The sequence below is a fragment of the Thunnus thynnus genome, chromosome 11 (assembly GCF_963924715.1).
Source record: "Thunnus thynnus chromosome 11, fThuThy2.1, whole genome shotgun sequence".
NCBI lineage: Eukaryota > Metazoa > Chordata > Actinopteri > Scombriformes > Scombridae > Thunnus > Thunnus thynnus.
Window position 1 is genome coordinate 23,527,035 of NC_089527.1, and position 12,870 is coordinate 23,539,904.

The 12,870-nt window shown below is 40.5% G+C and overlaps 1 protein-coding gene across 5 annotated transcripts in view; it reads right to left on the reverse strand.

The window, feature by feature from the left end:
• il1rapl1a (interleukin 1 receptor accessory protein-like 1a) overlaps positions 1-12,870 on the reverse strand; it is a 279,430-nt gene that overhangs the window by 157,265 nt on the left and 109,295 nt on the right. Inside the window, exon 1 of one of the 5 annotated variants that reach the window (XM_067603962.1) lies at positions 7,202-8,133. The exons of the other annotated variants lie outside the window; for them this stretch is intronic. The gene's annotated coding sequence lies outside the window, so the exon portion shown is untranslated. Of the gene's footprint in view, positions 1-7,201; positions 8,134-12,870 lie in introns of those variants that run through there. 5 annotated transcript variants of the gene reach the window in all.

Here is a 12,870-nt window from a genome sequence, read left to right on the forward strand (position 1 = left end):
GCATGCATACATACAATCAGTTTTCAATTGTGCAGTCAGACCATGACACAAGGTTCAGTCAAACATGTGTACTATTATTATTATCACCCCCACCCCCCCCCCCTCTCTCTCTCTTTCTGTTTTTTTTTTTTTTTTTTTAGGGAAAGAGTTATCCAAAACCAGTGGAGCAAAGAGGAGCTCAGGATGTCTGAACAGCAAATGAAAACAAGCTTGGATACCCTCTTTTAATTTAAATTTCTTAATTCCCTCATCTCCGCCTCTCGCTAACTGCACTCTACCCATCCAGCCTCCTTTATGTAACACTTGTTCACCTTTACGTAGCCTCTATCTACTCTCCTCTCTCTCTAAATTCCTTCTACCCTCATTCTTTCAGATGCCCTCATTTTGCAAAACAGTTCTGTACAGATGTCTACACATACTGTAAAAGAGAGTTTCACCTGGTGAGTAAAGTGACTCCAAGCTACAAATCAACACCACTTTTATCTCAATACTGTGACTGCTGACAGGTAATGCTCTCAGGTGATTGAATTAAAAGGTAGAGGTCTTGAAAGTGACTCACAGGCCTGATCTTACCACATACAGTTGTAGGTGGGGCAGGAACTTTGGACGGAGAGCTAGAAGTTAGAGTGTGAAAGAAATAATAAGACGAATATCAGTGGAGCAGAGTGTCTGCTCTGCGCTAAGAGAGTGTCAGAGAGGTTATCAGTGAGATTTCAATGGAAGTGAGTTCAAGCAGCCATTGGCAAGTATCCTGTAGTCTCCTGCAATGATGTTTTAACCAGTTAATCATTTTGTCCTCTGACTTAAGTAGACAGCTCATTTGCACCCAATGTCCTAACACAACAAAAAACTGACAAATAGATTTAAAAAAACCATCATATATGGTTAAGTTGCAATGAAAATAAGGAAGGAAATCCATCACTTTGTCTTAATGATCTTAAACAAATAATACAATGAGACAAGTATAAAACACTATACTGCAGCTATTATTGTTATAGCCGCAGCTACTCTAATGATGCTTTAATCAGATGTCCTCTTTCTGATGGAAATTATTCCAATTAATAATATGTTTTTATTAATAAAGGGGGAAACTATCATCTAAAATACTGTATATATAAATGTCACTCATGTTCAGTCTGTTCAATTCAATCATGCAGCTCACCCCAGTATAACAGTGGTTACAAACCACTGAGCCGCAGACCAGTACTGAGCCACAGAGAATTTGTTACTGGATCATGAGTAAACCGCATGATTCAGGAAACAAAAGTTGAATAATAATTAAATAACTTTGTAGGCTATTTTGGAAGTTGAACTTCACATCAGTGCTGCATCTTTTCTCATAGAGTTGCAAAGTAAGAAGAGCTATTTCGGGGATCGTTGGTTCTGGAAGTAAAAATGCCATTAATATCTCCCATAGACAATGTTACATGACTCACAGTTTGGGTGCTTCTGTATCTTAGATCAGCATGAAACTCTCCCAGTGAAATCAAAAAGAAAAAAGAAACTGTGTTCAAATATCTGGTTCTTCGATAAAAAGTCGAAGATACAAGAATGTGTACATAAATATTGGTTGGTGTTAGATTGGAGCAGCCAGAGGGATGATTTGTGAAACTCTTGAGATTTTAACCTGAACCTTAATCTAACCCTAACCTCACAAGAGTTGGTCCATCCAGCTGATCCTACCTTACCATAAACATTTTGGGGTTTAAGTTAACAACTAATCACCAAGCTTAAAATTTGGTCACATGCACTGCTAACAGCAGGCAGAAGCTAAAGATTACGGTGTTGAGAAAACTGATTTTACAATCTACAGAATGAATCAGTTCAATTTCAATTTCTGGGTCATTTTTGAGTCAATTCAGCAACTATGGCTTCATGTTTTAAACAACTTGAACGACTAACTGTTTTGAATTAATTACCGCTCTGATTTGTGCCTCTTCTCCATTGTAACAGCGGCCGAGGTTCATGGGTATTGTAGTATTCTTAGCCGTCCGTCAAAATCACAGACAAAACATAATTTCTCAGAAACAACGTTGATTTAATTGAAACTGATGATTATAATATAAACCTCTAGGATTGTTACATTATCCAGGACAGTCCTGAGTTTCTATGTTCAGTAATTTTGAGGAGATCGTTTAAAGAAACATTTGAAATGGGAATACAGAATGAGGAAAAACACTTCTGGAACCACTTCGCAACTCCCCTTTCTTCCTGCCCACAACAACAGGATACACTTTTTTAACCAGAGTGGGTCCTCAGTACGTGGCATTATTCCTTCATCACCCACCAGGCTACTGAATCTGCATGTGCTGTGGAGCTATTACTGCTGTAACTAGCAAGCTAACATGAGTAAACAAACAAACAAACATCATTTGAGAGTTTTTGCAAAGAAGATATGGAAAATTAGATGCCTAACATGTGTGTTCTAATATCCCCCCAACTCCCAGCCAACGGGTCAACATAACAGTCCACAGTGCAAAAACTGCCTTTGTCCTATTCTATGTTTAACAAAAACATCCTAGAAAGAGCTTTCAGACAATTTACACCTGACATGCATCATGTATCATACTGCGATGTTATCACATAGTTTATTTTCCTCACCTTCTCAAACTCCACCCCCAATTTCCTCCTACCCATTTCAAACACTGTATACATATAAAAATTACAGGCTAATTTAAATTATATAAGTGCTTCTAACCTTTGCATCCTCACAGAGATCAACTATCATTTAGACCTATAAGCTCAAAAGCTTTAAGTTCAAACTTAAAGGTCTTCAAACCAGCATCTAAATGCCATTGTCTTAATTTGTGAGATGGAAGCCTGATTTATTGCACATGTTTGGTTCCTCTGAAGGGCAGTTAATCACGTAGTATTCTCTCTGTGCTGTTTATTGTTCCTTTATTGTCAATCAATGTGACAAGGAGGAGATGGTCTTTTAAAACATGACACTCCTGCAAATATCAATTCCAATAGTTCAATGATGAAAACAATGTGCATGTGAGTGTGTGTGTTTGTGTATGTGTGTGTGTGTGCACGCCAGTGAGTGAATTAATGAATTAGCTCTCAACCGCAACCTATCCTCAACCTTTTCTGCAACAGGGACACAAATCACTGACCTGTCCTTTCTGCTGTGATTTAGAGGGCTTCATCAGACAACAGACAGACGAGAAGCTTCCACTCCCTAACACTGCTCTGTATTCTGGATCTATATGTTATTATTATGTGATTGTATGCGTCTGTGCATAATTGAACATTTTGAACCCTTGAGCCAATATGCCTCAAATGAATCCTCAGCTTCCACATCAAAATGATTATTTCTAAACAAACCGTGTTTAATCGTCTGCATGCCTCCGCGGCACTCTCCATCTGGAGGATGCTGTGTGACAGCTTCCCTTAAATTACAAATATCAATCTGCCACAGTGGGAGCTCAGCTGCCAGTGGCCTCATGGGGGTCCACGTCAAAGCAACCAGCCTTCAAAACAAAGCCATCAAAACATCAGGCTCACTAGATGCTTTGCTCTGAAACAATCACATCAGTCAACTGATCATAATTCTACTAAAGTGGACAAATGTTTTCACACTACAGGCATGTGAGGTCTATGTTGATGCGAAAGGCTCCTGATAATACAAATAAAATAACAGCTTATGTGAGCTGGGTTCAGTTGGAAAGCTGAACTGAAGTTTGCCCAGTATGTGGTTCTGGGTCAGCTATGTGTGGGTCCACCCCTCTCTCCCCCCGTGGCAGTGACCGACAGACGCTAGCACCAAGGGCTCCCAATCTGCTGTGTGATCAGCGGGACTCTCCCTAAGCACGTTCCCCCTCCTCATCACCGGCTGTCTGCCCGCGGCAACACAACCACTTACACTCCATCCACCCGCTTATTGATACACTTCACCACAGGATCGCCTTCGAGTGCTCGGGAAAAGCAATGGGTCTGTGGGGTTGCCTAATTCAATCACTGTGAGGGGAAAACACACACATCATTCATCACCAACATAAGACCAGTCCAGGAGGACTCTATACCAGCTCTTCCTTCTTAGTAGAAGACCATTAACGCACAGATAAATCGCCTTGCTGTGGTCCCACTCGGCACTTAGTGAACCTAGTAGGGGTTACATGTGCAGTAATATCATGTAAAGATATTTTATACACACTAGATCATGCACATACATAGATACCGGGTAATAGTAATCACAGAAAAGAAATGCAGTCAATTATCAGGGGCGCAGTGGATGCCATGGCTCCCTGAGGGTTAATTTGATTTCAACATGGGCTATATATCGGTTCCCCAACTGCATTTATAGCAGGCATGGTGCACGCCTTGTGCATTATACAGTCCCAATTGCATGTTTAACCCTGTGCAGTCCAAAAAGAAACTAGAGAAGGAGAAAATGAGTGCAATCATCAGTAAAGATTTGGAGTCTCCACGGCATATTTATAAAATGCAACAGCAAAAATGATGTGTGATCCTTTTAATGTACCAGGAATACAAAGGCTGAGAGACAGCAAATCCCTGATGGCAACACTTACAACACTACAACATCGCCTTAAAAGGTTTTATGTCTCCTGTGTTTGTATATTTTAGCATGTTTTCTAACACAGAGCAGACGACAAGAAAAGATATGTGTTGTGTGACTAAATTTGAATTAATTAGAGAAGAATGAGAAGTTAAATGAGGAGATACTTCTATCAAATAAATATTATATAATGAAGCAGCATGGGCAGACAGAGGTCCTGGAGTTATTACAGAACTGGAGTACATCTCGGTAGTATGAGCCTGTTTCATTTTCACAAAGTCTCATTGCCAAACCAAGAACAACTTTATAATGATCAGCTAATTGATTTTAACACACATGATGAAGCCATTTACTGTAAAGCAAACACTGTAACGCAGGGCCACAATTGAGAAAAAGGCACGGCAAAGTACACGGGATATATGACACAATGTGTCATAATACCATGAGCAGTGTAACTATGGGATTTGATGTCACAATTAAGATGGGTAACATGAAATATGTATGAAGCATATTAGCATAATGTACATGGTGGTAGAATGAATGTCATTATTGGCCTACATTAAGAGATGGTCTGTATTCTCTCTAAAAAAAAAAGTCTATTACAATGAAATGATAATTACATTACAAAGAATACATGACTGTAATTTTTTTTGAATACACACTAATCCCATGTGTTTACACGAGACACCTTCAGAATGACATACATGCATAGCTGCTCAAATATTTAAACATAAAATGTAACTGCAGCCAGACATGACGGGACATGATGGGAAACCGAAGTCACGCAACATTTCAACTCAGAAAAAAATCACCCCCGAGTCGAACAAAGGAGCTTTCTGTTTCAGCACCACGGACAGTTCCTGTCATCTTCCCGGCAGGCAGCGACGGCCTGCCAGTTTTATCTGCCGCGCTGTGGAACATCAGACAGAAGTGACTTTACGAATTCATTAACGCGAGGCCCTCATAAAAGTTACACCGAAAATCCAGAGTGACACGGAAGCATGCTCTTTCATGACTTTTCTCTTAGTTCACAACGTGAACTAGAGATGTGGCTCACCTCCAGCTGGCCACTGGCGCGTCGTCACTGCCAGATAGATATAGGTCACCTGACTAACTAAAAAACACTGTCTGCTCTCATTAACGGTGTACAGGCGCGGCCTCGGTGTCTTATCAAAACGAGCAACCAGCTAGACAGCATTGCGTGAGTGTATGTTTAACCTAAATAGCCTCCCGTGTGTGTGTGTGTGTGTGTGTGTGTGTGTGTGTGTGTGTGTGTGTGTGTGTGTGTGTGTGTGTGTGTGTGTGACAGAGAAAAAGAGAGAGAGAGCCTACCTGGACACAACCATGCGCTCACTTACTGCACATGTTCAAGATGAGCCTTACAGATCACCAACTATCTGGCTTCAAAACGACTTGCAGCAAACACAACGTAAAAAAACAACAAAAAAAAAAACAACAAGAAATACGGCTGACAAAAGGGTTGTCTATAAGGCTCAAAGTGGATCTGACCCGGGCTCACTCTCAGTCAGAAACGGGATCATCATCAATCATCACTCAGATTCCTGCGTCATGCGTCGGTATTCGCACCGTTCCACCCAAGGGGACCGCGCTGTTTGTCCACATGGGAAACTCATACAGTATAGGCCGACATGGCAAGAAACCCGAGCCTGTTAGGATGCACACTGCTGAAGCACAGTTAAATGGTCGTGATGACACAGATTAGCTTAGTCGGGGCAACAATTAAAACAAACAAAAAAAAAAATGACAGCGTGTGCGCGAGTTTTGGCATCTTCGTGTTTCTCGAATATAGACTCTGCACCTACAATGACGCACACAATCATCTGAAACCCAATCACTGTGAGTGTGTGTGTGCACGTGAGACACACACACACACACACGCACAGAGAGAGAGAGAGAGAGAGAGAGAGAGAGAGAGAGAGAGAGAGAGAGAGAGAGAGAGAGAGAGAGAGAGAGAAGTTGTTTTTTGTGGCGCAACCATTAAAAAACTTAAGTTTATTTCATTGTTAAATCGTTGCCTCAGTACATCCAGCCGCCTATATCCTTCGTATAAAGACAGGATTGTGAATATAATAAGGCTTACTGGTAGACTGCCTTGAGGGAAAGCTGCCGCTTCGTTTACACCTTTATCTAAATCCTCTCCTTAGTGAGCTCCAGTGAGCCCGGCGGGCCGGTGTGTGAGACTGCACTGCAGAGGGCTTCTCCGGCATCTCCATCATTAAGCTCATGAGCAAACATTTCGTGAGCCAAATATACAAAATAGGCTCACTCAGACCAAAAAGCACAAACATTGATTCCCTCTCACACTGCGACACATACCATAACTTTAATTATTTATCTACTGCATCCCTGAATCTTTGTAGCCTATATAATCCCATATTCGACCGAATTTCTTTGCTGCAACAGTGGCAGGTGCTGAACTTCTCCGCCTTGAAGCCTTTGACTGGCTCAGAGCCTTTTTAAACTGATGAATATTACATCTCCTACAGCCGTAATTTTTCTAGAATAACTGCTGCAACTGTCCGACAGAAACCCAGAGTCACAGGCGATCAATTCATTGCCGCACTAATCGAAGAACCAGTTAAATTGAGGTCTGCGAACTTTATCAAATGGTCTGAAAAAGAACCGTGTTATGTCGGCAAGCCAAGGGGAAAACTGGCCTACCTTCAATTCGATTCCAAAATGGTACGACGCCGTTTGTCAGTCAGTGGGGAAGGCTTTGGACATCACAACTCCGGGTCAATAAAGAGAACACGTTTCCATAAAATGGGTGGAAGCCAGTGATAGTCTGTGTTTCAGCGAGGTCACCCATTCAGCCAATCGTCCGGTTTAAATCCAAACAGAATAATGGAGATCTTGTCTCTGTCCTTTGGGGAAGAAGTGCGCCAAGCGCTCTCCTACGCAGATGTGACTTTGCGCGCTTGAAATAAAACGGATGATGGGTAGAAAAAAATACTACTACAACCAATAAAAAATGTAAAGCAAAACGAGTGGGGGCGAAGCTGCCAAATGATCACCCCCCCTTCCCCCCAAAAAATCTGACACCTGACTTTTTACGCAAATCGTGCTCAATTACTAATCCTCTCCTGGGTGCTTGACCATCCTAGACTCACTGGTTTGGTGTGATCCCCACTCAGCCGCGCCGCGGTGGAGATGGGAAAAAGAAATGTATGGATAAAATGGTCAGATCCGATGGGGGGTTTCCTCCACAGCTCCGCTCTGTAGTTGCAATGCACACGACGAGAAGTATCTCTCCCCGGTCCTAGTGCACCACACACCGTCCCCTGCTGGCTCTAACACACGCCGCGACTGCACCTGCACTCAGTCATTTTCATCGATTAAACAGTGAAATGGATGAGGGGAAAAGACATTCCAGCAGACAGGTATAATTCAACTCAGCGCTTGAACGCTGAACAGAACGGGATGTGCAAAAAAAAGGGGTCCTCACTTGTCAGAAGCGAGTGAAGAGGGGTAAGGATGAGACAGAGAGAGAGAGAGAAAGAGAGAGAGAGAGACAGAGGGAGAGAGAGAGAGAGAGAGAGAGAGTAACAGAAAATGACAGAGGGACTAGTCTTAACATTGAACCACCACTTAGCCTATAATCCCGCATACTGCTGATGTCTCAGCCTTACATAAGAGCTTGGAATAAAGTCTGGAATCAAAGTCTCGTTTATGTTAAATGTTCCCACAAATGATTCAGTGCAATACATGTACGATATGTTTTTGTTTGGGGTTTTTTTTGCTTTTTAAAATCCAACTTTAAATTGTTTTATTGCTGCCATTAAAAATGAGCAAATAGAGTTCAGGATACTGAGCTGAGAAAAAAAACCCTCAAATTAAATGGAATCATTCAGAGATCAACATGTATGTAGTTGTGGCACAGAGGGGAAAACATGGTGGAGAGATGAGCAACATGGAAGTCAAGCAAGTTGAATTTTTGAATTATGCAGTCAGCCAGTGATGAAAGTATTCTGTCAACAAATGTTTATGGTGTCTATCAAAGTGAAAGTGGATTCTTTAAACAAGACAAAATAGGACCACCTCTGATCCCGATTGTCTTACATTGTGCTGGTTTTCTATGGCCAGAGATATTTAAAAAACACAAGAACAAGCTACATTTGAAGCAATTTTAATGTGCTGGTATTAAATCCTGCTAGAAGTCCAACACATGAATGTAGGCATTGCAGATAGATGAAATATGGGTTAATAGGAACCTATTAGGTTACCTGCTGTCCACTATAATCACTCCCAGAACCTGCTGCTGCTTTCTTTAAAGAGAGAGGGAGGCTCAGGTAAGGTTGGTGAGATCTCTCATGTAGCCTATTCATGTATGCAGAAATAAAATACACATTTAATTCAGTCAGTTTGGAAGGTTTTCAAAACTCTGAAAGTATGATACTTTTACTTCTTTTCTGATGTGTTTTCTATTCCGTCACTGGCAGATCTACTAACCCATTTTGTGTGAGGTGAATTTAAGATTTACATTGCACTTTGATTTATCTGGAAGATTACAGTAAAGTGCCTCCAACCCTGGTATGTTATGTTATGAGTAGTTGTGCAGGTTTGTGTGGTGGAGAAAACAGTCCAAACTAGTACAAAAATCTCATGTCCTATTGAAGTTACCTTAATTACGAGTTAACGACTTGTAAATAGCATACATGTCAACCTCCAAGTCGTAATCACGACTGGGAAACTGGGATTTTTCTGAAAGCTCAGATATATCCAACTTGGCATTTTATAATAAAGAAATGCCATAAAACCAAGCAAACATGGATGCCTCACATCAGCCAAAGTCCATCATTCAGTGTAATTAAACCAAAATTTAGTGGATATAATGTAATTTTGTCAATGCACAGTTTTAAACCCTCATATGATCAACTCAGTTATCGTACAACCTTCCTGAGTTGTCAGATGATGTGAACACTTGTTCCCTCCCATCCATCCGACATAACAAGAGTGTGACATAAACTCACACAGGTAAATATGTTGGGTAATTAGACTTCCTCTCAGAGCTATGTGTGCATGTACAGACTGTGCTTGATAGACATCTCGCAAACTCTCCCGTTGGTTTTGTTGCACCTGTTGGACAAATTACATCTTTATCATTCTTATTGGGAGTTTGGTGACAAGACACGATTCCTTTCATAGCACCCGCCTTCAACCTGAGCTGGAGTCTAATTACAACATGAAAAATATAATGAATGATTCAGTTCTTTCATGAATCTCAACTCATGGCTTAGTATGAAGTACATAATTCAAGTAATTTCTGTCTGACAAAATGTGTTAACTCAGCTGAAATCACAAAAACACACACGAGATATGAACACTGTACTCCATGTCTTCCTATCATGTGCGTTTTTTCTGTTTGAGGCTTTTAGGTTAACAATGTGTTTGAATAAAAATTGCTTTTCAATAATAGAAAATCCAAAACCAAGGTAAAGGATTAATTTGGGGATTTGAACATAAATCAGGACAAGACCAAACCAAACAAAAACTAAGCTGAGTATATTGGAACAGTTTTTATCACAGAGAGTAATAAGTCGATTTAAAAACCTCTATTTCTTGTCAGTGCTTGAAATTCACCACTCAGTAATTTATCTCAGTTATACATTAAAACTCAAATACATGTAGGCATATTTACAGATTTTTTTAAAGCATATAGTATCCTCTCACTCTTGTAAGTGATTCATTTGCTTCTGTATGTCTTCTATACTGTATGATGTCTATGCTGTTGATATCAGTAACTCTTCTAACCTCCTTTCTAAATATGTCGGGCTACAACAGAATCACCATAAAAGGAAATGTCGACAAATAGAACAACACAATACATTTAATTATTTAACAGTGCTGTGAGCACCCATTCACCTGTGCCAGCTTTCAAACAGCTATGGGCAGATGTGATTTAATTGCTCACATACACTAAAATCCGGGGTGTGATCCTCCATCATGTCAGAGCCATCACCTCTCTTTTGCACCTCACATATTACAAATAAACAGTTTTGCTGGAAGAGCAGATATGTAACAGCTGATAAAAGTCATCATTCATTCATCTAAAGCAGCTACTGCACCCACATGCCCCACTGTAGCTTTTTGATTTAGACTTTTTTTTTAGTTTTGCTTAAGCCCTGATGGCATTTTGTTAGATATATGGTTCTGTGTTGTTGTTGTGTTGACTATGTTCATTTTTGAATAAACTTCAGTCCAAGAAAGCTGCTAAGAACACATCAACCCTTTTTAATTAAAGGTCATCGCAATTAAGAAGAGTCTGCAGATTTACATATTATCCAGCAGCAGTAAATTACTTACAGACAACAGCAATGGTGGCGATGATTTTGCAAAAAAACAAAAGGAACAGAAAGGAACAGAAAATAAATGAATATCTCCATGAGTCTAACGGTAGCGTGAGAGCAAACCAGACACACCTGTGTGTTTGTGTGTCAGTGTGAGGATATACACCTCTCTTTTTATCAAATCCCATCAGGATCTGTGGCATCTGTGAACTAGAGGGAACAGAGAGGGCTGTCTTGTATAATCGCACTTGCCCAGGGCTCAGGAAACTCGTCACAGACGTATCTGCCTCCACAGTTTTTCCTTTCCGAGTATGAGTAGGTACCTGATAGTTGTAGATCGTGCAGAAAACATAAAGCCTGACCGATATGACATAAATCCTCCTCCTCATTCTCTTTAAAAAACTCACTCACTCACTCACTCACTCACTCACTCACTCATTGCTGCCTGCTGATTATTCAGTAGATAAATGGTGCATGAGTGATGCCATAGAAACTGCTGAGAGATCACAGGACCCCATCACATCTTACTCCCACACTTCTTTTTTTCCCTGCTGCTGCTCCACTAAATAGCTCTGAACAGCAGCTTCTTTGACTTCGTTCGCAGCTTCTTTGTACAGTAACAGCTCTATATAAAAGCTCTTTAAAAAAAAAAAAAAAAGGGACCAACTTCACTTTAAAAAGCAATATCTTGAATAAGCATCATGTCCCACTTTCCCGCACAGACAGAAATAGACTTTGCATTAGAATGCAATCAGATAAAGAAACAATTAATTCCTTGGTACAAATTGAAACTAAGGAAATTAATGTGAATTCTCATTGGGACACAACAGATGTACCAAGGCGTGAAACATGAGGGTAACACAATATTAGACCGCACAAAGACAAGCTGCTCCTAACATGAAAGTCTTCAGTCTTCTCCTTCCTTCTTGAACATTTTTGAAGTTTTGATCTACGCTGTTGAAGACTTAATTTTCACACCACAAAGGGTGCAATTATTTTTGGTCAAATTATACAAAACTCAGTACATTCAAATCCACTATTGCATAGTGAATGAAATGAAAAGTGGATTCATGCATATGATGAGGGTGCCTAAGCATTATCTAAATCTCCAGTTTATCTATGAAGAACTGTTCATTTAGATTTGGACAGTAAACCCGCTATAACTGATTGTTTGGGCCACTTTGGTGCAACGCAGGAAAATATAAACACATATTATCACCTTATGACGTTATCATAGCAAATATGTTAGCAAACAGTTGCCTTCTTACTCATCCAGCAGACAAAGAACAACAATAGCCTTCATTTGGAGTTATAGTTCTGCCACCCAACTAATCTAAATCCAATATTCACTCACTTTTGTTCTGTTTTGGTCCTCACAAACTCCTGAGAGGAATGTAGGAAAAGTTTTAGCCGTAAAACCAAAACCATGAATTGAAAGACACTAAAATTCGATGGTGGGAAGCCAGTGAGGGATCCACTAGTGATGGGGCATGATCATATTTTCCCATTAAAGTAAGCTAGTTCTTCAGTTCAATGTTCCTTAATTTTGGACAAATAGAACATAGCTAATCATTTTGCATGTCAGACTAACGAAAGTAATCTCTGCCTCTCATCAGTCTGTTTCCTTTATCTGTCATTTGTCTGTCTCCCTTTTAATCTCTTTTACTGACACACACACACACAGACACACACACACACATACAGGCACACAGACAAGCAGATGTTTCACAGAGTGTGCTGACTGATACATGCCCATTGCCTAATTGCAGGTTTATGGAATCTGCAGGTTGCGGGTGCCAAGCAGTTTCCAAGCGGATGCCAAGCGGGTGCCGCGACAGCAGGTCGTGACCTTCCTGTAATTGTAGAGATAATGCCATTTCCCCTGCTCATCTGGTATGCACATCTGTGCCAGCACAAAACCACCGACAGCAAGTGCGCACAATTGAAATGAAACCTGCACATATGAATGAGTCTATTGTTATCAGTCTCAGAGGTTTACTTTCCAAAATGCTAATTCAGTTTTCAAAAAACCTTCCCTTCATG